Source organism: Trachypithecus francoisi, unplaced genomic scaffold, assembly GCF_009764315.1.
Source record: "Trachypithecus francoisi isolate TF-2019V2 unplaced genomic scaffold, Tfra_2.0 Lachesis_group5, whole genome shotgun sequence".
NCBI classification, from domain to species: domain Eukaryota; kingdom Metazoa; phylum Chordata; class Mammalia; order Primates; family Cercopithecidae; genus Trachypithecus; species Trachypithecus francoisi.
In genome coordinates this window covers 83,839,696-83,863,970 of record NW_022681470.1, presented here as the reverse complement: position 1 = coordinate 83,863,970, position 24,275 = coordinate 83,839,696, and the positions used below count along the sequence as shown (strand labels likewise).

The 24,275-nt window shown below is 44.4% G+C and overlaps 1 non-coding gene and 1 pseudogene across 1 annotated transcript; both read left to right on the top strand.

The window, feature by feature from the left end:
- The first annotated feature begins 1,078 nt into the window (after positions 1-1,078).
- LOC117074099 lies at positions 1,079-23,760 on the top strand (annotated as a pseudogene).
- Positions 2,567-2,673, top strand: LOC117076936. Its single transcript, XR_004434547.1, has one exon. It is a non-coding gene; the product is annotated as a U6 spliceosomal RNA (small nuclear RNA).
- Positions 23,761-24,275: the final 515 nt, after the last annotated feature.

The following is a 24,275-nucleotide window of genomic DNA, read 5'->3' as shown; positions in this document are numbered from 1 at the left end:
AATATTTTTTTGGCTGGGCATGGTGGCTCATGCATATAATCCCAGCACTTTGGGCTTTTTGTTGTTGTTGTTGTTTTAAATATTTTTTATATTAATAGAGATGGGGTTTCACCATGTTGGCCAGGCTGATCTTGAACTCCAGTGATCTGCCCCCGTCGGCCTTCCAAAGTGTTGGGATTACACGCATGAGCCACTGCGCCCAGCCAATCCCATCATTTTGGGAGACCGTAGGGAGAGAGATTGCCTCAAGCCAGGAGTTCAAGACAAGCCTGGGCAACTAGTGAGACACAATCTCTATCAAAAATAGAGAAAAATTGGCTGGGTATGGTGGTACACACCTTTAGTTCCAGCTACTCAGGAGGCTCAAGATAGAGGGATTGCTTGAGCCCAGGAGTTTGGGGTTTCAGTGAGCCGTGATTGTGTCACTGCACTCCAGCCTGGGTGACAGATAGAAAAATGAGATCTACACAAATAAATAACCATATGTGGCCGGGCACGGTGGCTCACACCTGTAGTCCCAGAACTTTGGGAGGCCAAAGCGGGTGGATCACAAGGTCAGGAGATCAATACCATCCTGGCTAACATGGTGAAATCCCGTCTCTACTAAAAATACAAAAAATTAGCCAGGCGTGTTGGCAGGTGCCTATAGTCCCAGCTACTCAGGAGGCTGAGGCAGGAGAATGGCGTGAACCCAGGAGGCGGAGCTTGCAATGAGCCGAGATCATGCCACTGCACTCCAGCCTGGGTGACAGAGCGAGACTCCATCTTAAAAAAAAAAAAAAAAAAGAAATACAGAGATGTAAATACATGGTAAATATAAAATACTTTTTTCATTTTAAAAATTTTCTCTAAAAAGATAATCATTTAAAGCAAATATAAAAATATATTTTGAATTTTCTAATGGAAATGGAAATGAAATGTCTTAAAACAATAGCACAAAGGTTCCAAAGGGAAAATGGAGTTGAATTATTAAAAGGTTCTTACATGATATGTAAAGTAGCATAACAACATTTAAAGTTATGGGATACACTCCTGAAACAGGAGCCCAAGCATGCATGTGGACACAGGGTCGTGGGAGATGAACGCGGTGGTGTCGCAGGTGAACTCTCTGCCGCTTCTCAGCCTGATGGCGGCGCTCATATTTAGCTGCTTTCACCATCACCACCGCCTTCAAAGACGGAAGCATCCCGGGTGTGGTGGCAATGACCCGCCGATCAAGCTGAAAAACTTAGATGACTTCAGCGGACCTAGAGAAAGAAGTGATTTGGGATTCATCACATTCGATGTAACTGCTGATTAACTCAGCTCATTTCCCAGTGGTGGCACCAGTCTCATAGTTAATTGTGAGAATATGTTTTATTGGAATGTTAAGCAGTTGTTTATTTATCAGCAGAATATTCAACAAAAAATAATCTACGATTAGAGACCTAATGGCAATATATTTGCAATAAAATTTGAGACCTGTGATTAAAATTATCATGAAGATATGTAATCAAAAGCTGTAAAGATTATTAATAATTTTTGTATTTTCTGAGATTATTTTAAAATCCATCTCAGTACAACTTTTTTTTCTTTTCATAATTTTTTTTCTGTTTTTAAGAGATAGTATCTCACTGTGTCACCCAGGCTGGGGCAATCACAGCTCACTGCAGCCTCAATCTCCTTGCCTCAGGCATTTTTTTGTTTTTGTTTTAATACGTGGCATGAGCTGTTTTAGTAGTCTTAGTAAGCCATATATCTGCAATTAATTATATCTCTTCCTATTGAGAATAATTTCCTCTGTTTTTGTGTTGTATGGGATTTATCAACCTGAGTACTTGAACTAGTCTTTTTAATTGTAAATTACATGCCAGGTGCGGTGGCTCATGCCTGTAATGCCAGCACTTTGGGAGGCTGAGGGGGGAGGATCACTTGAGCCCAAAAGTTCAAGGCCAGCCTGGGCAACATAGTGAGACCTTGTCTGTACAAAAAATTTTAAAAATTAGTCAGATATGGTGACATAAAGTTGTAGTCTCAGCTACTGGCAAGGCTGAGGTGGGAGAATTGATTAAGCCCAGGAGGTTGAGGCTGCAGTAAGCCATGATGGTGCCATTGTACTCCAACCTGGGTGACAGTAAGACCCTGTATCAAAAAAAATTAAATTAAAAAAATTATAAATTATAATTGAGAATAAGTTTTATAATTAAAAGCTGTTAAACTTTAGATTAAAAATCTATTAAAGATATCAGTTATTATAATTGAAAGCTAGTTAATCTAGTCTGATTTAGAACTTTTGTTGCAAGTAGGGTAGAGGTGGAGATATTTATATAGAGCGTTGCTCAAACAGGAATCTTCTTAGGTTCTATTTTAACGTTGATACTGAAGGTATAAAGTGATTAAAATATGAAAGCGAAATCCATGGAACTGAAATGTACCTATATGTTTTTTACCTGCGTTATCCTTATGTTGGTCATTAGTGTCACCTGGAAATTATTTGCAGTTAAAGGCTGTAAATCAAATTGGCCTTTAGGACGAAATTCTTCTGAGAGGTAGTAATCTGAAGCTACTGTTGAAATATACGAAAACAGTGCTCGCTTCGGCAGCACATATACTAAAATTGGAACGATACAGAGAAGATTAGCATGGCCCCTGCGCAAGGATGACACGCAAATTCGTGAAGCGTTCCATATTTTTATTAAAGCAGCAAAGAAATTCCCAGTATGCAAAAAAAAAAAAAAAAAAAAAAAGAAATATACGAAAACAAAATTTTTTTTGACAATGGAAATGGTGGCAAGAGGAATGTCACTTTGACTCTATCTGGGAACCCTGTACCAGTTGGTGGAATGCTACCTCAGGACAGGATGAGAACATGTATCCCATTTCCAGATACATATGAAATAACAAAGAAAATATTAAATTATTCTAAGTTTGAAGCAATGTATTTTTATTTATTTACTTATTTTTTATTGAAACAGAATCTCCCTCTGTCACCCAGGCTGGAGTGCAGTGCCCTCTCGGCTCTCTGCAGCCTCCACCTCCCAGGTTCAAGCGATTCTCCAGCCTCAGCCTCCCAAGTAGCTGGGATTACAGGCACAGGCCACCACACTGGCTAACTTTTTTTTTTTTTTTAATAGAGTCTTGCTGTGTCACCCAGGCTGGGGTGCAGTGGCACAATCTCAGCTCACTGCAACCTCTGCCTCCCAGGCTTAACTGATTCTCGTGCCTCAGCCTCCCGAATAGCTGGGACTACAGGCATGCACCACCACAACCAGCTAATTTTTGTATTTTTAGTAGAGATGGGGTTTCCCCACGTTGGGCAGGCTGGTCTCAAACGCCTGGATTCAAATGACGCACCACCTCGGCCTCCCAAAGATTATAGGCATGAGCCACTGCACCTGGCAAAACAATATATTTTTTATTCTTAATGAATTGTATCTCGTTGACCTTTTAAAAAAAAAATGAGGCCGGGCACGGTGGCTCATGCCTGTAATCCCAGCTAAGGCAGGCATATCAGGAGGTCAAGAGATTGAGACCACCATCCTGACCAACATGGTGAAACCCATCTCTACTAAAAATACAAAAATCAGCCAGGTGTGGTGGCACATGCCTGTAATCCCAGCTACTCAGGAGGCTGAGGCAAGAGAATCGCTTGAACCCGGGAGGCAGAGGTTGCAGTGAGCCAAGATCACACCACTGCGCTCCAGCCTGGGCGACAGAGGAAGACCCTGTCTGGAAAAAAAAAAAAAAAAAAAGAGTGAGATCAAACTATATATATAGAAATCTAATTTGAATACAAAGACAATAGATTAAGAATAAATGGGCCAGGCGAGGTGTCTCATGCCTGTAATCCCAGCACTTTGGGAGGCTGAGGTGGGTGGATCACCAGAAGTCGGGAGTTCGAGACCAGCCTGACCAACATGGAGAAACCCCATCTCTACTAAAAATACAAAATTAGCCGGACATGGTGGCGCATGCCTGTAATCCCAGCTACTTAGGATGCTTAGGCAGGAGAATCGCTTGAACCCAGGAGGCAGAGGTTGCAGTGAGCCAAGATGGCGACATAGCACTCCAGCCTGGGCGACAAGGGCGAAACTGCTTCTCAAAAAAAAAAAAAAAAAAAAAAAAAAAAAAATTAGCCAAGCGTGGCAGCACATGCCGTAGTCCCAGCTACTCAGAAGGCTGAGGCAGGAGAATCACTTGAACCTGGGAGGTGGAGATTGCAATGAGCCGACATCGTGCTGCTACACTCCAGCCTGGGCGACAGCGTGAGACTCTGTCTCAAAAAAAAAAAAAAAGCTAAAAACACATTTTTTTTCAAGTGCAAATGTAACATTCACCAAGACAGTCCATGTCCTGGGCATGAAACAAATCTTACAATGAAAAAGACTGTCACAATATAGAGTTGTTTTGTTTTGCTGTTGGTTTTGATTTTTGAGACCGAGTCTTGCTCTGTTGCCTAGGCTGGAATGCAGTAGCACATCTCAGCTCACTGCAACCTTCGCCTCCCAGCTCGAGCGATTCTCCCGCCTCAGACTCCCAAGTAGCTGGGACTACAGGCATGCACCACGACGCCCGGCTAATTTCTTTGTATTTTTAATAGAGAAGAAGTTTCACCATTTTGGTCAGGCTGGTCTCAAACTCCTGACCTCAAATCATCTGCCCGCCTCACCCTCGCAAAGTGCTGGGATTATAGTCGTGAGCCACTGCACCTGGCCCACAATATAGAATATTTTATTTGACCACAAAATAATGTAGAAATCAGTATCAATGTGTGTGCCCTTCTGATAGGTGTATCATTTTAAAAGTCAAAAATCTGACATTACCAACCCCTGAAGAGGATATAGAGCGGCCAGAATTGATAGGGATGTCAAATGGCACAGCCACCTTGGAAATCCATTTGGCAGGTTCTTATAAAGTTAAATATGTACCCACTATATGACCCAACCATTCCATTCCTAGGTACTTACCCAAGAGAATGAAATCACATGAGCCCCAAAAGACTTGTACACAAATATTCATGGCAGCTATTATTAATAATAGTTATAGCTATAACTATTAATAATAGTTGTAGCTATTAATAATCATTTTATTAATAATATTATATATTACAATATATAATGTATTATGCCTGTAATTCCAGCACTTTGGGAAGCTAAGGTGGGCTGATCAACTGAAGTCAGGAGTTCAAGACCAGCCTGGCCAACATGGTGAAATCCTATCTCTAGTAAAAATACAAAAATTAGCTGGGCATGGTGGTGAGTGCCTGTAATCTTAGCAGTTTGGGAGGCGGAGGGAGGAGAATCCCTTGAACCCTGGAGGCAGAGGTTGAAGTGAGCCAAGGTCATACCAATGTACTCCAGCCTGGGCGACAAGAACAAAACTCCATCTCAAAAAATATATATCCATCTATAGGCAAATAGATAAGCAAATTGGTTTGTCCATACAAGGGAATACTATTCACTAATAGAAAGGAGCAAACTTCTGATAGACACAGCACACAACAACATGAATAGATCTTGAAAACTTTATTGCTGAGCTAAAGAATCCAGATCCAAAAAAGTGTGTGTGTGTGTGTGTGTGTATAATACATATATATATATATATATATAAGGATTTCTTTATGTCAAGTCCTAGAACAGGAAAAACTACTATATAGTGGCAAAAAGCAGACCAGTGTTTGCCTAGTACTGGGAGGGGTGGGACTGACTACAAAGGAGTATGAGGGAAATTTTGTTGGTGGTAGAAATGTTATATATCTTCATTATGATGATATATACATAGATGTCAAAATTCATCAAACCATACACTAAAAATAGGTACATTTTATTATGTATAATTCTTATGTCAATAATAGTTGATTTTAAAAAGAAACAAATTGTCAAGATGTAATACACTAAAGATTTGTGCACTTTACTGAATGTATGTTTCCTTTTTTTTTTTTTTTTTTTTTGAGATGGAGTCTCACTCTGTCGCCCAGGCTGGAGTGCAGTGGCACGATCTCTGCTCACTGCAAGCTCCACCTCCTGGGTACACGCCATTCTCCTACCTCAGCCTCCAGAGTAGCTGGGACTACAGGTGCCCGCCACCACGCCCTGCTAATTTTTTGTATTTTTTGTAGAGACGGGGTTTCATCGTGTTAGCCAGGGTGGTCTCGATCTCCTGACCTCGTGATCCGCCCGTCTTGGCCTCCCAAAGTTCTGGACTACAGGCGTGAGCCATCGCGCCCAGCCTCAATTTTTAAAAATTAGGTTTTTTGTTTGTTTGTTTTTGTTTTTTGTTTTTTGTTTTTTGAGACGGAATCTCGCTCTGTCACCCAGGCTGGAGTGCAATGGCGGGGTCTCAGCTCACTGCAACCTCTGCTTTCCGGGTTCAAGTGATTCTCCTTCCTCAGCCTCCTGAGTAGCTGGGATTACAGGCGCCCACCACTACACCTGGCTAATTTTTGTATTTTTAGTAGAGACTAGGTTTCACCATGTTAGTCAGGCTGGTCTTGAACTGCTGACCTCAGGTGATCCACCCACCTTGGCCTCCCAAAATGCTTGGATTACAGGCGTGAGCCAGGCCTAAAGATTAGTTTTAGTGCAAACTATTTTTAGGTATAAAAAGATTATCCAGCCAGGAACGGTGGCTCACGCCTGTAATCCCAGCACTTTGGGAGGACGAGGTGGGCAGATCACGAGATCAAGAGATCAAGACCATCCTGGCCAACACGGTCAACACGGTCAAGCCCCGTCTCTACTAAAAATACAAAAATTAGCTGGGCGTGGTGGCACACACCTGTAGTCCCAGCTACTCGGGGGACTGAGGGAGGAAAATCACTTGAACCCGGAAGGCGGAGGTTGCAGTGAGCCAAGATCGCATCACTGAACTCCAGCCTGGTGACAGAGCAAGACTCTGCCTTTAAAAATAAAAGAATATTGCCACAGCCAGGCAAGGTGGCTCATGTCTGTAATCCCAGCACTTTTGGAGGCCGAGGTGGGTGGATCACCTGAGGTCAGGAGTTCTAAACCAAGCTGGCCAACATGGCAAAACCCCATCTCTACTAAAAATACAAAAATTAGCTGGGCATGGTGGTGCCTCCCTGAATTCCCAGCTACTCAGAAGGCTGAGGCAGGAGAATCATTTGAACTCGGAGGCAGAGGTTGCAGTGAGCCGAGTTTGTGCCACTGCCCTCCAGCCTGGGCGACAGAACAAAACTTAGTCTCAAAAAAAAAAGAATATGCCTCCCCTGCTAGGTGCAGGCCTGTAATCTCGGCTACTCAGGAGGCTGGTGTGGATGGATCCCTTGAACCTAAGGAGTTTGAGACTAGCCTGGGGAACATAGCAAGATCCTGTCTCTAAAAAACTAACAATAATAATAATAATAAAGACAAACATTCATCCATGATCACATCCTCTAAAAAAATTAAGCTGTTTTCATTTTTCTGCTTTGCTTGCCATCCTCTGCACATATGCATAGTTTAGTTTGATGTCAGCATAGAAATATAGGTTAGTGAGGCCTTGGGTTGCAAATAACCCCGGAGTGAGGGTGCAGCCAGGCTTAAGGAAGGAGAGATGGAACCAGGGCAGAGAGCACTGCTGCAGCTTTTCCCTCTTCGCTCTTGGAGGCTCCTGAGAGCTCACTACCTTTTCTTTGTGCACTGGCCTTTTCTGCTGCTTCTAGCCCTTGGTGAAAAGTATAGCCAAAGGAAAGGACAGGTTTGTGTGTTTTGGTATAGCCACTTGGAAAGTGTTTAAATCCACTTTTCTGGATCCATTTCCCAGTCCCTATGGAACAGACTCCTTGATTTAGGTTCCTATCCTTGAATCAGCAAGTATGTCAAGGCATAGGAAAGAAGATCTTTGGTAGGAGTTTCTTGTGAACCATTCTACTGTGGGCCTGAAGGAGACGCATTCAAGCCCTGAGGAATGTGTTTGGTTCTTGCTGTCTGACTCAGCCGTGGGACCTCTGCTGTAGCTGGAGCAAGGATACTGAGGACAGAACACACATATTTCAATCATGCCTGAAATAAATATTGACAATTTTGATGAACAAAATTTTCCAATTCTGGAAGTGATGTGTGTGTGTGTGTGTATATGTGTGTGTGTGTATATATATATATACACACACACACAGAGTCTCACTCTGTTGCCCAGGCTGGAGTGCAGGGGTATGATCTCAGCTCACTGCAACCTCTGCCTCTCAAGTTCAAGCGATTCCTTCCTCTGCCTCCTGAGTAGCTGGGATTACAGGTGCATGCCACCACGGCCAGCTAATGTTTGTAATTTTTAGTAGAAATGGGGTTTCACCATGTTGGCCAGGCTGGTTTCGAACTCCTGACATCAAATGATCCACCTGCCTTGGCATCCCAAAGTGCTGGGATTACAGGCGTGAGCCACTGTACCCGGCCTAGTGATGTATATTTTGAGTGATTCCAATGACAATACAACTGGACATGGAACCAAAACAAATTGTTTCATTCACCTGAATGAAAACATTGAAAAAGGACTATTGCATTGCACCTTAAGTGACTTTTTTTTCATTTTTCTTTTTCTTTTTCTTTTTCTTTTTTTTTTTTTTTTTTGAGACAGGGTCTCACTCTGTCACTCAGGCTGGAATCCAGTGTCTCAATCACGGCTCACTGCAGCCTCAGCCTACCTGGGCTCAGGTGATCCTCCTACCTCAGCCTCTGGAGTAGCTGGGACCACAGGTGCGAATTCTATGTAGAGATGGGTTTTTGCCGTATTCCCCAGACTGCTCTCAAACTCCTGGGCTCAAGCAATCTTCCCACCTCAGCCTCCCCAAATGCTGGCATTACCACTGTGAACCATCTCACACTGCCAGTGTCATCTTATTAAACACAGAAAATCAGCTACTACTACAGCGAGATCATACACTAAAATGACCTTTCCAGGTTGTTTATCAATACTTGTAGTCATCCATCCAAGAGACCTTGAAAAAATGATGCAATCAGAGTAGAAAGGGCAGCACAGGGGCCTTTAAAAGCTGAATTAGGAATTCCAGTGGAACAAGTTTCCCCAGAAGATGTTAATTATTTAAGATAAATCCACAAGGCTCAATCTGATGATATTTGGGTGAACACAAAATTGATTACATTTTGTGAGGAAGAATGTGAGTTTGGATCCAGATCCTAGTGAGATTAAGAGCTATTGCTATCTCAATGATGAAATTAAAGTAACTACAAGGTTTAAAGTGATTGCACAGACTTTTCTCTTTAAGTGGTGGAATAACTTCATTTAAATCAGTTTGTTGAACATGGGAAAATATTTAGAACATGCAAGTGTGGCTGAATGATTTTACAAATGCTAAAAAAAACTCATCTATATTAAATTTAGCATGATTTTTTTAAAACATCAAACACCAGACCTGACATCCTTTAGATCTTTTTTGAGACAAGGTCTTGCTCTGTCACCCAGGCTAGAGTGCAATGGCACGCCACCATGCCTAGCTAATTTTTTTATTTTTTTGCAGAGATGGAGTCTTGCTATGTTGTCCAGTCTGGTCCCAAACTCCTGGGCTCAAGTGATCCTCCCACCTCACCCTCCCAAAGTACTGAGATTACAGGCATGAGCCACTGCACCCAGTCCCTTTAGATCTTTGATGGTGCATCTTGATCTTCACCATCCTCACCCCAGGATTTAATTCTTTTTTTGAGATGGAGTATCACTCTGTTGCCCAGGATCTCGGCTCACTGCAACCTCCGCCTCCTGGGTTCAAGTGATTATCCTGCCTCAGCCTTTCGAGTACCTGGGATTACAGGCACATACCACCACACCCAGCTAATTTTTGTGTTTTTAGTAGAGACGGGGTTTTACCACATTGGCCAGGCTGGTCTCAAACTCCAGAGCTCAAGTGATCCACCCACCTCGGCCTCTGAATGTGCTGAGATTACAGGTGTGAGCCACCGTGCCCAGCCTTTTTTTTGAGACGGAGTCTTGCTCTGTCACCCAGGCTGGAGTGCAGTGGTGCAATCTCGACTCACTGCAATCTCCACCTCCCGGGTTCACGCCATTCTGCTGCCTCAGCCTCCCCAGCACCTGGGACTACAGGCGCACACCGCCACGCCCAGCTAATATTTTTTTACCTTTAGTAGAGATGGGGTTTCACTGTGTTAGCCAAGATGGTCTTGATCTCCTGACCTTGTGATCCGCCCGCCTCGGCCTCCCAAAGTGCTAGGATTATAGGCGTGAGCCACTGTGCCCAGTCAAATTTTGTTTTTGTTTTTGTTTTTTAATATCTTGTGGGGAAAGCAGGGAGAAGTTTCTAGGACTTTCACCTACCTTTTTAACCTTCCCTCACTATAGTAGCCAAGGACCTAATGAGAGGGGTTATTCCAACTGCCAAGTTCTCCCATCAGGAACTGGGGCAATGACCATCAAGTGCGTCCACAGACCTATTAGACATGCTGTAAGCTACACTGTAGTCAGGATTCTATTTAATACCCGCCTCCAACCTGAATTCCCCAACTCTAAAGATGGTTTATGATGACTTCCAGTGTAGACTATTAATGTTAACTTAGACCCTGTTTCTAATAGCCCTTGAAATATCGGGGTATCCCTCTTTCCTCAGTGTGCAATCACTTAAATAAGTGGTCCCATTGGGGAATGGCTGGGAATTATTACAGTACTAAACATGTGCCATCACCCTTCCTCTTAGGGTCCTGGCCATGTGTTCAGTCAGTGAGTTCCAGATCTGAAAATTGGTTCAGGTCTGAGAACTGGGCAAGGGATAGTGGCTTCTTGGGGTGATTGCTCTTGGCCTCCTGCCCCTCTAGTTTTGCCTTCTTTTGATTATAGATATTGAGTAGCACCCTTGTTGGCCATTTTGCCACTAGAGACACCATGTTCCATGAACCATTCCCATTTCCACATATCCCTGTGGATCAGCGTCCCTTGGCTGTTCTTCCAACCTTGCCAATTTTTGTGGTCAATACGGTCCCCTGACTTCTGGTTAAGCATACCACCTGGTCTCTGTTACTCTCGGTGGGGCCTCATTACCCAACCTGTGACTGCCTCTCCTATCACCCAGCATACAGAGTAGTCACCCCTGAATTTCTCTTTGATGCTGCTATCCTTCCCATCGGCACATTCCTGCTGGTCTTGGCAAATGATATGTCCTCTGGGCCTCCCGGAGTAACATAATTCTCTTAGTGCAGCTTCTAACCTCATATAATATATCCAGTCCAGTCCGCTCATCTCCCTGAGCCTTTTTTTTTTTTTTTTTGAGACGGAGTCTCGCACTGTCGCCCAGGCTGGAGTGCAGTGGCGTGATCTCAGCTCACTGCAACCTGCACCTCCCAGGTTCAAGCGATTCTCCTGCCTCAGGCTCCTAAGTAGCTGGGATTACAGGGACCCGCCACCATGCCCGGCTAATTTTTGGTATTTTTGGTAGAGATGGAGTTTCGCTATGTTGGCCAAGCTGGTCTTAAACACCTGACCTCATGATCCACCCGCTTCAGCCTCCCAAAGTGCTGGGATTACAGGCACGAGGTACCGCCCCCAGCCCTCCCTGAGCCTTTTTATTCCTTCCTCTATCATCTGCCAGAGCAACTAAAGAATTTCCATTTCATTCTTTGTGGGCCATTGCTTTCTCCAGACTTCTCAGTTATACTCCAGCATCCCTTTAATGTCCTTGCCAGGGCATTAAATCCTGTGTCCCAAGAAGAGGTCCTTAAGTCTATGAATTCTCAATCATCCAGTTTTTGTTTTTGTTTTTTTGTTTTTTTGTGTGTTTTTTTGTTTGTTTGTTTGTTCGTTTTTGAGACAGAGTCTCCCCCTGTCACCCAGGCTGTGTGCGGTTGCATGATCTTGGCTCACTGCAACCTCCCCCTTCCAGGTTCAAGTGATTCTTCTGCCCCAGCCTCAGTTTCCTAAGTAGCTGAGAGTACAGGTGTGTGCCACCATGTCCAGCTGATTTTCGTATTTATTATGAGAGATGGATTTTACCATGTTGCCCAAGCTGATCTCGAACTCCTGACCTCAAGTGATCTGCCCGCCTCAGCCTCCCAAAGTGTTGGGACTACAGGCATGAGCCACCGCACCCAGCCACACATCCAGTTTTATATTCTGGTCTTTCTAATTAACAACCCTGAAAATCTAATCCCAGGTATACTGTCCTGGTCCTGCCAATACATGCTAGGTAATTCTTGAAGCTCCACGAGGGTATGATATCTCTTCTTCCTTATCAAGCCCAACATAGTCTCTGCCAGGTCATGCTATGATAGAATTTAATCCTGCTTATCAGCCTGGAAGCCAAGAGAGGAGGCGGGGGAAGCTCCTGAGGGGGAAATGTATTGTTTTGTCAGATAGAGAACTCTGCAGGTCTTCCTGCATGCAGGGGGTACTATTTTATTTTATTTTTTTATTTTATTTTATTTTTTGAGACGGAGTCTTGCTCTGTTGCCCAGGCTGGAGTGCAGTGGTGTGATCTCGGCTCACTGCAAACTCCGCCTCCCGGTTTCACGCCATTCTCCTGCCTCAGCCTCCAGAGTAGCTGGGACTACAGGCGCCCGCCACCACGCCCAGCTAATTTTTTGTATTTTTAGTAGAGTCGGGTTTCACCATGTTAGCCAGGATGGTCTTGATCTCCTGACCTTGTGATCCACCCGCCTTGGCCTCCCAAAGTGCTGGGATTACAGGCGTGAGCCACCGCGCCTGGCCGAGGAGTGCTATCTTTTAATGGAGAAGGTTGGATACCTCTGTAACCTTTGAGTCTGCAGAGCCAAATCCTTTAGGGCACATCCCCAGATGTCTCCTTCCTAAGTGTGAGGTTCCCAAGTTTTCTCAACCAGGGCTCTGAGGTTGTGTAAACAACTTGTCTTGGCTAAGCATTTATTTTTTATTCTTATTTACTTATTTTTTTGAGACGGAGTCTCACTCTGTTGCCCAGGCTGGAGTGCAGTGGTGTGATCTCAGCTCAGTGCAACTTCCGCCTCCCCGGTTTAAGTGATTCTCGTGCCTCAGCCTCCCGAGTAGCTAGGATTACAGGCGCGTGCCACCAGGCCCAGCTAATTTTTGTATTTTTTGTAGAGACTGGGTCTTACCATGTTGGCCAGGCTGGTCTTGAACTCCCGACCTCAAGTGCCTTGGTCTCCCAAAGTGCTGGGATTACAGGTATGAGCCACCGTGCCCAGCCTTGGCTGAGCATTTAAATGCCTCTGGAACTCAATGACTTTAACTATTAATGAGAGGGAGCAGGGACCACCCCTTTTTGAGGCCTTCAGGCACCCAAGCATGGAAATAAAGGAAAATCATGAATTCCTTCAAGGGAAATTCCAGGCTCTAGCTAGTCCTGAGAAGTAAATAAGCAACTTGATAAGCAAGAAGGTAATGGTAGTTTAAAACAGTAGTTAGAATCACAGGATGTTTGGTTCCCCTACAGAAACTAAAGATGACATCTTAACATATGTCTCTGAGTTATTTTTCAGGAACTCAAACCCCTACCAAATGGATCTGCTGGCACGTTAGACCTCAGACAACAGGGAGCTGAGAACTGAACTCTGCCCACTGTCTTTGTTCTCAATTTCTTCCTGAGGGGCCTGGAGGAGGTCACACCCACAAGCCAGAGCTAACATTCCTTGCTGCTGACCCCAAATTTTTAAACAAAGCTTCTCTTCCTCAACCAATTTCAGATCAGAAAATCTTGAGTCTATCTGTGACCTGTAAGCCCCCACTTCAAGACATCCCACCCTTTTAGGCCAAACCAGTGTATAATCTCCATGTATTGATTTATGATTTTGCCTGTAACTTCTGCTTTCCTAAAATCTACCCCTACCTTTAAAAATTCTTTCTTTCGAGCCAGGCACAGTGGCTCACGTCTGTAATCCCAGCACTTTGGGAGGCTGAGGCAGGAGAATTTCTTGAGGCCAGGTGTTCGAGACCAGCCTGGATAAAATAGCAAGACCCCCCTCCCCGCCCCACACACACACCTGCCCCGGATCTCTACAAAAAAATTTAAAAACTAGCCAGGTATGGTGGCACATGCCTATAGCCCTAGCTGAGATGAGAGGATCGCTTGAGCCCAGGAGTCTGAGGTTGCAGTGAACTATGATTGCACCACCACACTCCAGCGTGGGTGACAGAGCAAGATCCTGTCTCAAAGAACAAAACAAAATGTCCTTACTTTCAAGCCATCAGGGAGGTCAAGATTTAAGCAAGAGCTGCTTGATTCTCACTTGGCACTCTGCAAATGGACTCCCTCCTTTCTCCTGCTGCAAACCTCAGTGTGGTTGTTTTGGCCTTATTGCACCAGGCAAGCGGACCCCAATTCTGTTCAGTAACATTAAGACCTAGTTTGCTCCTCAGCTGTGTTCACTCTTGGTAAAGGCAACGATGACCTCTTTGTAAGCTACCAATAAGGCCTCTGGCTCTCCACTTAGCTGGTATGTGTTTAACTCTCGCTTTTCATTATTCCTATACAGGGCATTAACAACCAGCCAACTCCACTGTCTTTTAAAGCAGTGTCTTTCCCCTGTCTTTCAATGCCCGAATCATCTCACCAGCAAAGGTGTTCCCCTCCGCTCGGATATTTTGGGCCACCTTGAATCAGGCATTATCCGTGCCCCACATTCCACTTGGGATGGGATACTCCTTGCCAGCCAGGTGAGAAATTAGTCAATCCTAAACTGTGTGCTTTTCCAGCCACTCTTGATATCCTGTTCCTGTTCAAGTTTTCTGAGAAGCAGAGGCTAGGACGCAATCAGATGTGCAGAAGATTGATTTATTTATTCGAGGAAATGCTTTTGAGGGATAAAGCAGAGAGACAGCAGGAGTATGCAGGGAGAGACTCGGAACAGAGTGCAGCTCTGGGAAAATCTTGGCTAGGCCAATGGGGGACTGTGTCCATCATGCTCTGATTACCTTCCATGTTTGCTTGCTGAAAGGACTCACAGGACTCCAACAGTTTCTATACTCATACAGATCAGTTTTGCATTGTTTTGTTTTGTTTTTTGAGACAGAGTCTCGCTCTGTCACCCGGGCTGGAGTGCAGTGGTGGATCTCGGCTCACCACAACCTCCACCTCCTTGGTTCAAGCAATTCTCCCACCTCAGCCTCTTGAGTAGCTGGGATTACAGGTGTGCACCACCACGCCCAGCTAATTTTTGTATTTTTATTAGAGAGAGGGTTTCACCATGTTGGCCAGGCTGGTCTTGAACTCCAGAGTTCACATGATCCACCTACCTCGGCCTCCCAAAGTACTGGGATTACAGGCGTGAGCCACCCAACCCAGCCCTCACATATCAGTTTTTAACAGGCAAAGGATACAGTATGGTAACAGCAGGCAAAGTTATGCAAAGAAGGGGCTAGAGATCTCAGGCACAGGCTTCTTTGTCCTCCCTCTGCCAACTCCCACTGGATGTGCTACATGCTCAGGTCTTGAACCATCATGTGTGTATATACCAGGAAGTCCAAAGTTCACTCATGGTGGGATCTCTTAGAGTGAACTGGTCATGTAGGCATGTTTTAGCTCCATGACCAGCCTTAATATTGAAATCCTCCAGGCGCCATCAAAGAAACAATTATTAAACAATGCTGATAGGCCGGTATGTCCTATTCTCCAAACAATCCACAGACTGATGGTTACAGAACATCATTTGATATATTCCATAGTGTTGGCCAAGGGTCACCATCAGGCTCCAGGCAGCTCCACAGGTAAGTGTGCAGCCTATTCTGACCAGACCACACAGGAGCCCCCACAACCAAGACAGCCCATTAGAGGACGCATGGATATGGCCTGGTTTGAGCAGCTCTGCCATGCACAGTTATTGGCTAGCAGCAGCCTGGAGAGAGCATGGTGTTGATATGAATACTGTGGCAGAGCTTAGGGGCAGCAGTTGGAGACTGGAGATCTCAGTGGTTGTAATGGTTAAGGTTAGGTGTCAACTGGACTGGATTAAGGAACACCTAGAGAGATGGTAAAACATTTCTTCTCGGTGTGTCTGTCTGGGTTTCCAGAGCAGACTGGCTTGTGAGTCAGTGGACTAAGAGGGGAAGATCTTCCCTCAGTGTGGCTGGGCACCATCCAGTTGGCTCGGGGCTAAGATAGAACAAAAAAAGGAGAGAAAAGGATTTCCTCTCTCTCCTGGAGCTGGGACATACTCTTCTCCTCCTGTCCTTGGATATCAGGACCCGAGGCTCTCCAGCCTTGAGACTCTAGGGCTTTCATGAGCACCACCAGGTTCTCAGGCTTTGGGGCTTGGGCTGAGAATTACACCATTGGCATCCCTCATTTTAAGACTTTTTGACTTGGATTGAGCTGCAATATCAGCATCCCAGGGTCTCCAGCTTGCAGATGGCCTGTCATGGGACTTCTCAGCTTCCAGAATCATGTGAGCCAATTCCCTAATAAATCCCTTCTCCTCTGTCTGTATATGTATCCATGTATCTATCTATCTATCTATCTATCTATCTATCTATCTATCTATCTAATCATCCCCTGTTGGTTCTCTCTTTCTAGAGAACCCTAACAGTGGTGCACCTCCATAGGTATCAAAATGCACTTCAGGAAAGGTTTCAAAAGCCCTCTATACTTATGAGGCCCCTATTTATCTCTTGAGTCTTACCTTTTGCCACATCTAATTTTAAACTCTCCAACCATCCTCAACTACGTAAAGTTCCTGGGATAAAAGCTATGTTCTTTCTTTGCCCTGGGCCTTTACACATGACTTTCTGCCAATCATAATACTTTCTTCTTCCACTTCCTCTCTCTAACTTCTACTCAGCCTTCAGGTCTCAGTTCAAAGACTGGAAAATATTCCTTACCTCAACCCCTACCAACCTCTGAATAAGTTGAGGACATCCTACCCACAAATACGGCACTTTGGTATTTGAGAAAACAGCAGATGCAAGTAGGTCATTCTCATCTTCCTCTCAGTCTTCTCCCTTGAAGCAGGTCACGAGACCACATTGGAGAGGTCCCTCCCTATACCTAGAGGAAAGGGACATCCTTATCTCTGAACACAGAGACACAAAGAAAAATTGGAACAAATAGATCTTGCTAAGTGGTCTCCTCACACTTTATTAACATTAGATCATACTTTTTATCCAATTGTATTTTTCCATGACCATCCACTTCTCCATCAAACCTAGTATAAAATATACACAGATTTACCTGTTTCTTTGGGCTATTTCCTTTTTTTGTTTTTTTTGAGACGGAGGTTTGCTCTGTCGCCTGGGCTGGAGTGCAGTGACTTGATCTCGAATCCCTGCAAGCTCTGCCTCCCAGGTTCAAGCGATTCTCCTGCCTCAGCCTCCCAAGTAGCTGGGATTACAGGCACACACCACCATGCCCGACTAATTTTTGTATTTTTAGTAGAGACTGGGTTTTGCCATCTTGGCCAAGCTAGTCTCAAACTCCTGGCCTCAGGTGACCAGCCCGCCTCAGCCTCCCAAAGTGCTGGGATTACAGGCGTGAGCCACTGTGCCCAGCCCTAAGTCTCCCATGTCACATGAAACTTAAATAAATAAATGTGTATACTTTTTTTGTTTATCTTTTGTTATAGGGGCTTCAGCCACAAACCCAGTGATTATCAAGGAAAAAATATTTCTTTTCCTACCCTACACCCCACACTCTACTATACTCCTACAGTATCTTGACCTCAGCTCTAGGGTAGCTCTTGTCAAACTATTGCAATTGCTTATGGCATGTGTCTGTATCTTCTATTAGCCTGAAAGCTCTGTAAAAGTAAGGCACTATGTCACATTGAATTTTGCAACCTTAGTTCCTACCACATAGTAGGTGCTTAATAAGTATTTGCTGGCCAACTACTGGATAATAGTAGCCTATTAAATTGCCTAGAATACTAGGGGTTATGAAGAGAAAGCAGAATTGATGACTATAAACCTTTTTTTTTTTTTTTTGGAGACAGGGTCTTGCTCTGTTTCCCAGGCTGGACCGCAGTGGTGCAATCATAGCTCACTACAGCTTCAACCTCCCCAGCCCAACTGATCCTCACACCTCAGCCTCCTTAGTAGCTGGGACTACAGGCGCACACCACCTTACCCAGGTAATTTTTGTGGAGACAGAGTTTGACTATGTTGCCCAGGCTATTGAACTCTTAATGTTTCCTTGGACACATACGTGTCCTGAAGGGCTAATCTTTCTGGGTTAGAATTCACAAATCTGCACTGTGTTGAGTCATCCAATCTTTCTGGTTTGGGCAGTTCTGATGACAAGGTATTCCTCCTTGGGTAGCCTGGGCTGGTGGACTCCTCTAGCTTATATTTGCTAATTCATTTAAGAAATTCAGGGCCGGGCGCGGTGGCTCATGCCTGTAATCCCAGCACTTTGGGAGGCCAAGGTGGGTGGATCACGCGGTCAGGAGATCGAGACCATCCTGGCTAACACGGTGAGACCCTGTCTCTACTAAAAATACAAAAAATTAGCCAGGCGTGGTGGCGGGCGCCTGTAGTCCCAGCTACTCTGGAGGTTGAGGCAGGAGAATGGCGTGAACCTGGGAGGCGGAGCTTGCAGTGAGCTGAGATCGCACCACTGCACTCCAGCCTAAGCAACAGAGCCAGACTCCGTCTCACAAAAAAAAAAAGAAAGAAAGAAAGAAAGAAATTCTGAACAGGCCAAGTGCCCGTAATCTCATCACTTGGGGAGACTGAAGGCAGATTGCTTGAGCTCAGGAGTTCTAGACCAGCCTGGACAACATGGCAACACCCTGTCTCTACAAAAAACAGCAGTGTGCCCCTGTAGTAGCGTGCCCCTGTAGTCGCAGTTATTTGGGAGTCTGAGGTGGGAGGATGTGGCTTGAGTCTGTGAGGCTGAAGTTGCAGGAGCTGTGATTGTGCCACTGCTGTCCAGCCTGAGCAACACAGTGAGATCTCATCTCAAAAAATAAATAAAATTGCCCAGCAGAGTCTCTCTTTGACTTCACATCTTCATTAAGTACCTAGGAATGGGTCTAATACAAAATGACTACTGAAGATTTTAGATTAGGATAAAACCTAAAGTCTGAAAACAAGATTTTCCTTGTAACACCTTTATTGAGTTATACTTCACATACCACACTTCACCTATTTAAAATATACAATTCAATAGTTTTTAGTATATACTATTGTATATAGTTCACACTTAACCCTGGAGGATACATTCCAAGACCCCCATTGGATGCCTGAAACTGACGATAGTACTGAATCCTATATATACTGTTTCTTCTATACATACATACCTATGATAAAGTTTAATTTGTAAATTAGCTGAGTAAGAGATTAACAATAACTAATAATAACATAGAACAGGCTGGGCACAGTGGCTCACGCATGTAATCCCAGCACTTTGGGAGGCCAAGGCAGGCGAATTGATTGAGCCCAGGAGTTCAAGACCATCCTGGGCAACATGGCAAAACCCCATCTCTATAAAATATACAAAAATTGCCGGGTGTGGTGATGCATGCCTGTGGTCCCAGCTACTGTGGAGGCTGAGGTAGGAATATCACCCGAGCCTGGGGCGGTCCAGGCTACAGTAAGCCATGACTGCACCCCTGCACTCCAGCCTGGATGACAGAGACCCTGTCTCAAAAAAAATAATAAAACAGAATGGAACAATCACAGCAATATACTGTAACAAATGTATACTGTAATAAAAGTTAATGTATATTGTAACTCTAAATATCTTACACTGTACTCATCTCTTTTCAGACCTCAGTGGTTCAGGGATAACTGAAACCATGGCAAGAGAAACTCTGGAGAAGTGGGGACTACTGTAGGCACAGAGTTGTGCAATCACCACGGTTGATTTCAGGACATTGTTTTTTTCTTTTTTTTTTTGAAACGGAGTCTTGCTCTGTCGCCCAGGCTGGAATGCAGTGGCATGATCTCGACTCACTGAACCTCCACCTCCCGGGTTCAAGTGATTCTCCAGCCTCAGCCTCCCGAATACTTGGGATTGCAGCTGCCCACCACCACCCCTGGTTAATTTTTGTATTTTTAAGAGAGACAGGGTTTCACCGTATTGGTCAGGCTGGTCTTGAACTCCTCTCCCCTGGTCATCTACCCTCCTCAGCCTCCGAGAGTGCTGGGATCACAGGCGTGAGCCACCACACCTGGTCAATTTCAGGATATTTTCATCAACCCAAAATGAAACCCTGTACAGTGGACTGGACATGGTGGCTCTAGCACTTTGGGAGGCTGAGGCAGAAGGATCCTTTGAGGCCAGCGTGTCTGGAATCGGTTCCTTCTGGTGGGTTTTTGGTCTCACTGACTTTCAAAAATGAAGCTGTGGACCTTCGTGGTGAGTGTTAAGAGCTCTTAAAGACGTTGCGTCTAGGAGTTTGTTCCTTCAGATGTGTCCGAAGTTTCTTCCTTCTGGTGGGTTTGTGGTCTCGCTGACTTCAAGAATGAAGCTGTGGACCTCCATGGCGAGTGTTACAGCTCTTAAAGGTGGTGTGAACCCAAAGAATAAGCAGCTGCAAGGGTTATTGTGAAGAGCTAAAGTGCAAATCAGAAAGGAACCACAGCAGGCTGCTGCTGTTGGCTTGGGTGGCCAGCTTCTATTTCCTTATTTGGCCCCGCCCATGTCCTGTTTATTGGTCTATTTTACAGAGTGCTGATTGGTCCATTTTACAGAGTGCTGATTGGTCAATTTTTACAGAATGTTGATTGGTGCATTTACAATCCTCTAGCTAGACACAGAGTGCTAATTGGTGCATTTACAATCCTCTAGCTGGACAGAAATGCTCTCCAAGTGCCCACCCAACCCAGAAGCCCAGCTGGCTTCACCTCTCACCAGGAGTTTAAGACCAGCATAAGCAACATGATGAGATCCCTGTCTCTGCAAAAAAAAAAAAAAAAAAAAAAAAAAAAAAAAAAAAAATTTAGCCAGGCTTGGTGGCACACACTGTAGTCTCAGCCACTCCAGAGGCTGAGGCAGGAGGATTGCTTGAGCCCCAAGAGTTCTAGGCTGCAGTGAGCTATGATAAGGCCACTATACTCAGCCTGGGCAACAGCAAGCAAGACCTTGTCTCTAAAAAAGAAAGAGAGAAGAAGAGAGAAACCCTGTACTCATTAGTAGTCACTCCCCATCCCCCACCCCTGACCCTATTCCCATCAGCCCTAAGCAATCCCTAATCTGCCCTTTCTTTCCATGGATTTGCCTGTCCTGGACATTTCACATGAGTGGGATCACACAAAATGTGATTTTCTATGGCTGGCTTCTTTCACTTAGCATATTATGTTTTCAAAGTTCATTCATGTAACATTTACCAGTACTTCATTCCTTTTTATGGCTGAATAATACTTCATTTTATGACATACCACTTTTTTCTTTCTGTTTAACGTTTATTTTAGGTTCAGGGGCACATGTGCAGGTTGTTATATAGGTAAACTCATGTCATGGGGGTTTGTCGTACAGATTATTTCATCACCCAGGTACTAAGCCTACTAGCCAACAGTTATTTTTCTGATCTGCTCCCTCCTCCCACTCTCCACCCTCAAGTGTCTATTGTTCCCCTCTTTTACCACATTTTTCAACGCCTGCTTTTATTACAAAAGTAATACAAGGCCAGGCATGGCGGCTCACACCTGTGATCCCAGCACTTTGGGAGGCCAAGTTGGGCAGATCACCTGAGGTCAGGAGTTGGAGACCAGCCTGGCCAACATGGCAAAACCCTGTCTCTACCAAAAATATAGAAATTAGCCATTGTGGTGGCAGGTGCCTGTAATCCCAGCTACTCGGGAGGCTGAGGCAGAATTGCTTGAACCTGGGAGGCAGAGGTTGCAGTGAGCCAAGATTGTGCCATTGCAATACAGCCTGGGTGACAAGAGAGAAACTGTCTCAAAAAAAAAAGATAATACAAAATATTTCGGGCTTCCATTACCGGCAAAAGTAATAAAAAACATTTTACTGCTCATAATTTTATATAATTTACTACTTATAATTTCTCTGTTATAAATACAGATTCAGAGAAAATTAAAAGCACCCATAGCCCTATCATACAGAGATAACCACCATAAACATTGGATATCTTTTGTTCTGAGCTATATCTATGCAAATATATTTAGTAATTGGAATCATACTTGTAATGTTTGTGTAATATGAATTTTTTTCTTATGGTAAAATGTACATAATATTTACCATTTTTGCCATTTTAAAGTGTATAGTTCAGTGGCACTAAGTATATACACATTGTTGTGAAACCATCACCACCATCCACCTCCAGAACTTTTTTATCATCCAAAACTGAAACTCTGTACCCATTAAACAATTAATTCCTCACTCCTCTCCCCCTCAACCCCTGGCAAGCACCATTCTGCTTTTTCTCTATGAATTTGAGAACTCCAGGTTCCTCACATAAGTGGAATCCTACAGTATTTATCCTTATGTGTTATTTCACTGGCTTATTTGGCTGAGCATAAAGTCTTCAAGATTGATCTATGCTGTAGTACAAGAGGACTTCAAGAAGTTAGTGGAAAAATCGAATTAAGTGATTTTTTTTTTTAAAGGCTGGGTGCAGTGACTTACACCTGTAATCCCTGCGCTTTGGGAGGCCAAGGTAGGAGGTTCACTTGAGCCCAGGAGTTTGAGACCAGCCTGACCAACATGGTGAAACCCGGTCTCTACTAAAAATACAAAAATTAGCTGGGCGTGGTGGCATGTGCCTGTAATTCCAGCTACTCAGGAGGCTGAGGCAGGAGAATCGCTTGAACCCGGGAAGCAGAGGTTGCAGTGAGCCGAAATTGCGCCATTGCTCTCCAGCCTGGGCGTCACAGCAAGACTCTGTCTCAAAATATAAATAATTAGCTGGGTGGTGGTACGCATCTGTATTCCCAGCTACTCGGGAGGCTGAAGTGGAAGGATTCCTTGAGCCAGGGAGGTTGAGACTGCAGTAAGCTACGATTGTACCACTGCACTTCAGCTTAAGCAACAGAGTGAGACCCTGTCTCAAAAAATAAAAATAAAAAAATCAAGTTTGATCAGGAGCTGAGAGCATACCCCAGAAAACCCTGAAAGTAGCCACACCTCTACCACCAGCCTTGGCTGCCCAGGGAGCACTAGCCTCGGCGGCCTCACATCCATGGTCCTCTGGGTAGGGACAAGAAGGTCATAGCAAAGATTTTGGGAAAAGGAAAATGATTCAGTGTAAGAAACGCATCTGCCATTTAAAAAGAACCCCAGGAAGTACCTTGGCAGTGAAGGAGCTGGAGAGACTGTGGAGTCTGATGCTGAAGGAGAAAAGGGTGAGGAGGCAGCAGATGTCACAGCCCTGATGGAGTTCCACTGCAAGGCAGTAAATGTGGAGCAGGCCGTAACCATTATAGAAGCTATCCACATCCTGGGGGTCCTCCACACAATTACGAGTGGAATTACCAGAACACTGAGCGTGGGGAAAAGAAGGAAGGATGGGAGAGTGCTCCCAAAGGCCAGGCCCAACAAGACCGGCCCTTCCTCAGGAGAAGGTTCCTGGAGAAGGTTCCTGCCCTACTACCTCAAGAGACCCTATGGGCGTGGACCACAGTGTTCCAGCCCTCCAGCGCAGGGAGCAGAGATGGGGGGTGTTGACAGCCAAGGTGCAGGAGCATCAGGTAGACCAATGAGGCAAGATATGTATGTGGCTATAGGCCACAATTCCTCTGGGGCCCTCCTAGCCAAAGACAGCCTAGAGAGGATGGTGATGAAGAGGATTTTTTTAAAAAAATCAAGGAGATTAGACCCCAGGTCAGCAGCAATGTCGGTGCCCAGATGGAGACCCAGAAAACCCTAAACCACAATATGGCAAAGAGACAAAAGCAGCTGAAAATTTGCCCATGTCCAAGGCTGAGCAGGGTAGGGCTGAGTAAATACCAGCTTACCATCTCTACCATCATCCCCTTTAGTCATACAACAAGAATAAATGAATGGGAAACTGCAGCAATAAGAAATGAACAAAAGATTGGAGCTGAAGACATTGTTTGCTTTTTGCTGCTAACCAGTTACTAGAACTATCTGCATTATCTATGCAGCATGGGTTTTTTAAATCACTTTTTTCCTAGAGACAACTCTTTTTGGTAATAACAAATGTGGTTTTCTTAAAAAAAAAAAAAAAAGTATGGTTTTTCTCAATATGTCTCTAAAGATTTTTAAATTGTTTCATATCTGGTCAAGATGAGACAAGAACTTCATTTTAAGTTTGTAATAAAAGTGTACAACTTGGTGTTTTTTCAAAATAGTCAATGAACTGCAAGCACTTGTCAATAAAGATCTTAAATAATTGTCAAAAAAGTTAAAATAAAAAACATAAACTGTATTTCTCAACATAGACTTCACCAAGTTCAGGACACTTTTGTAAGCAATGATACCAGCCATTTAGTCCATC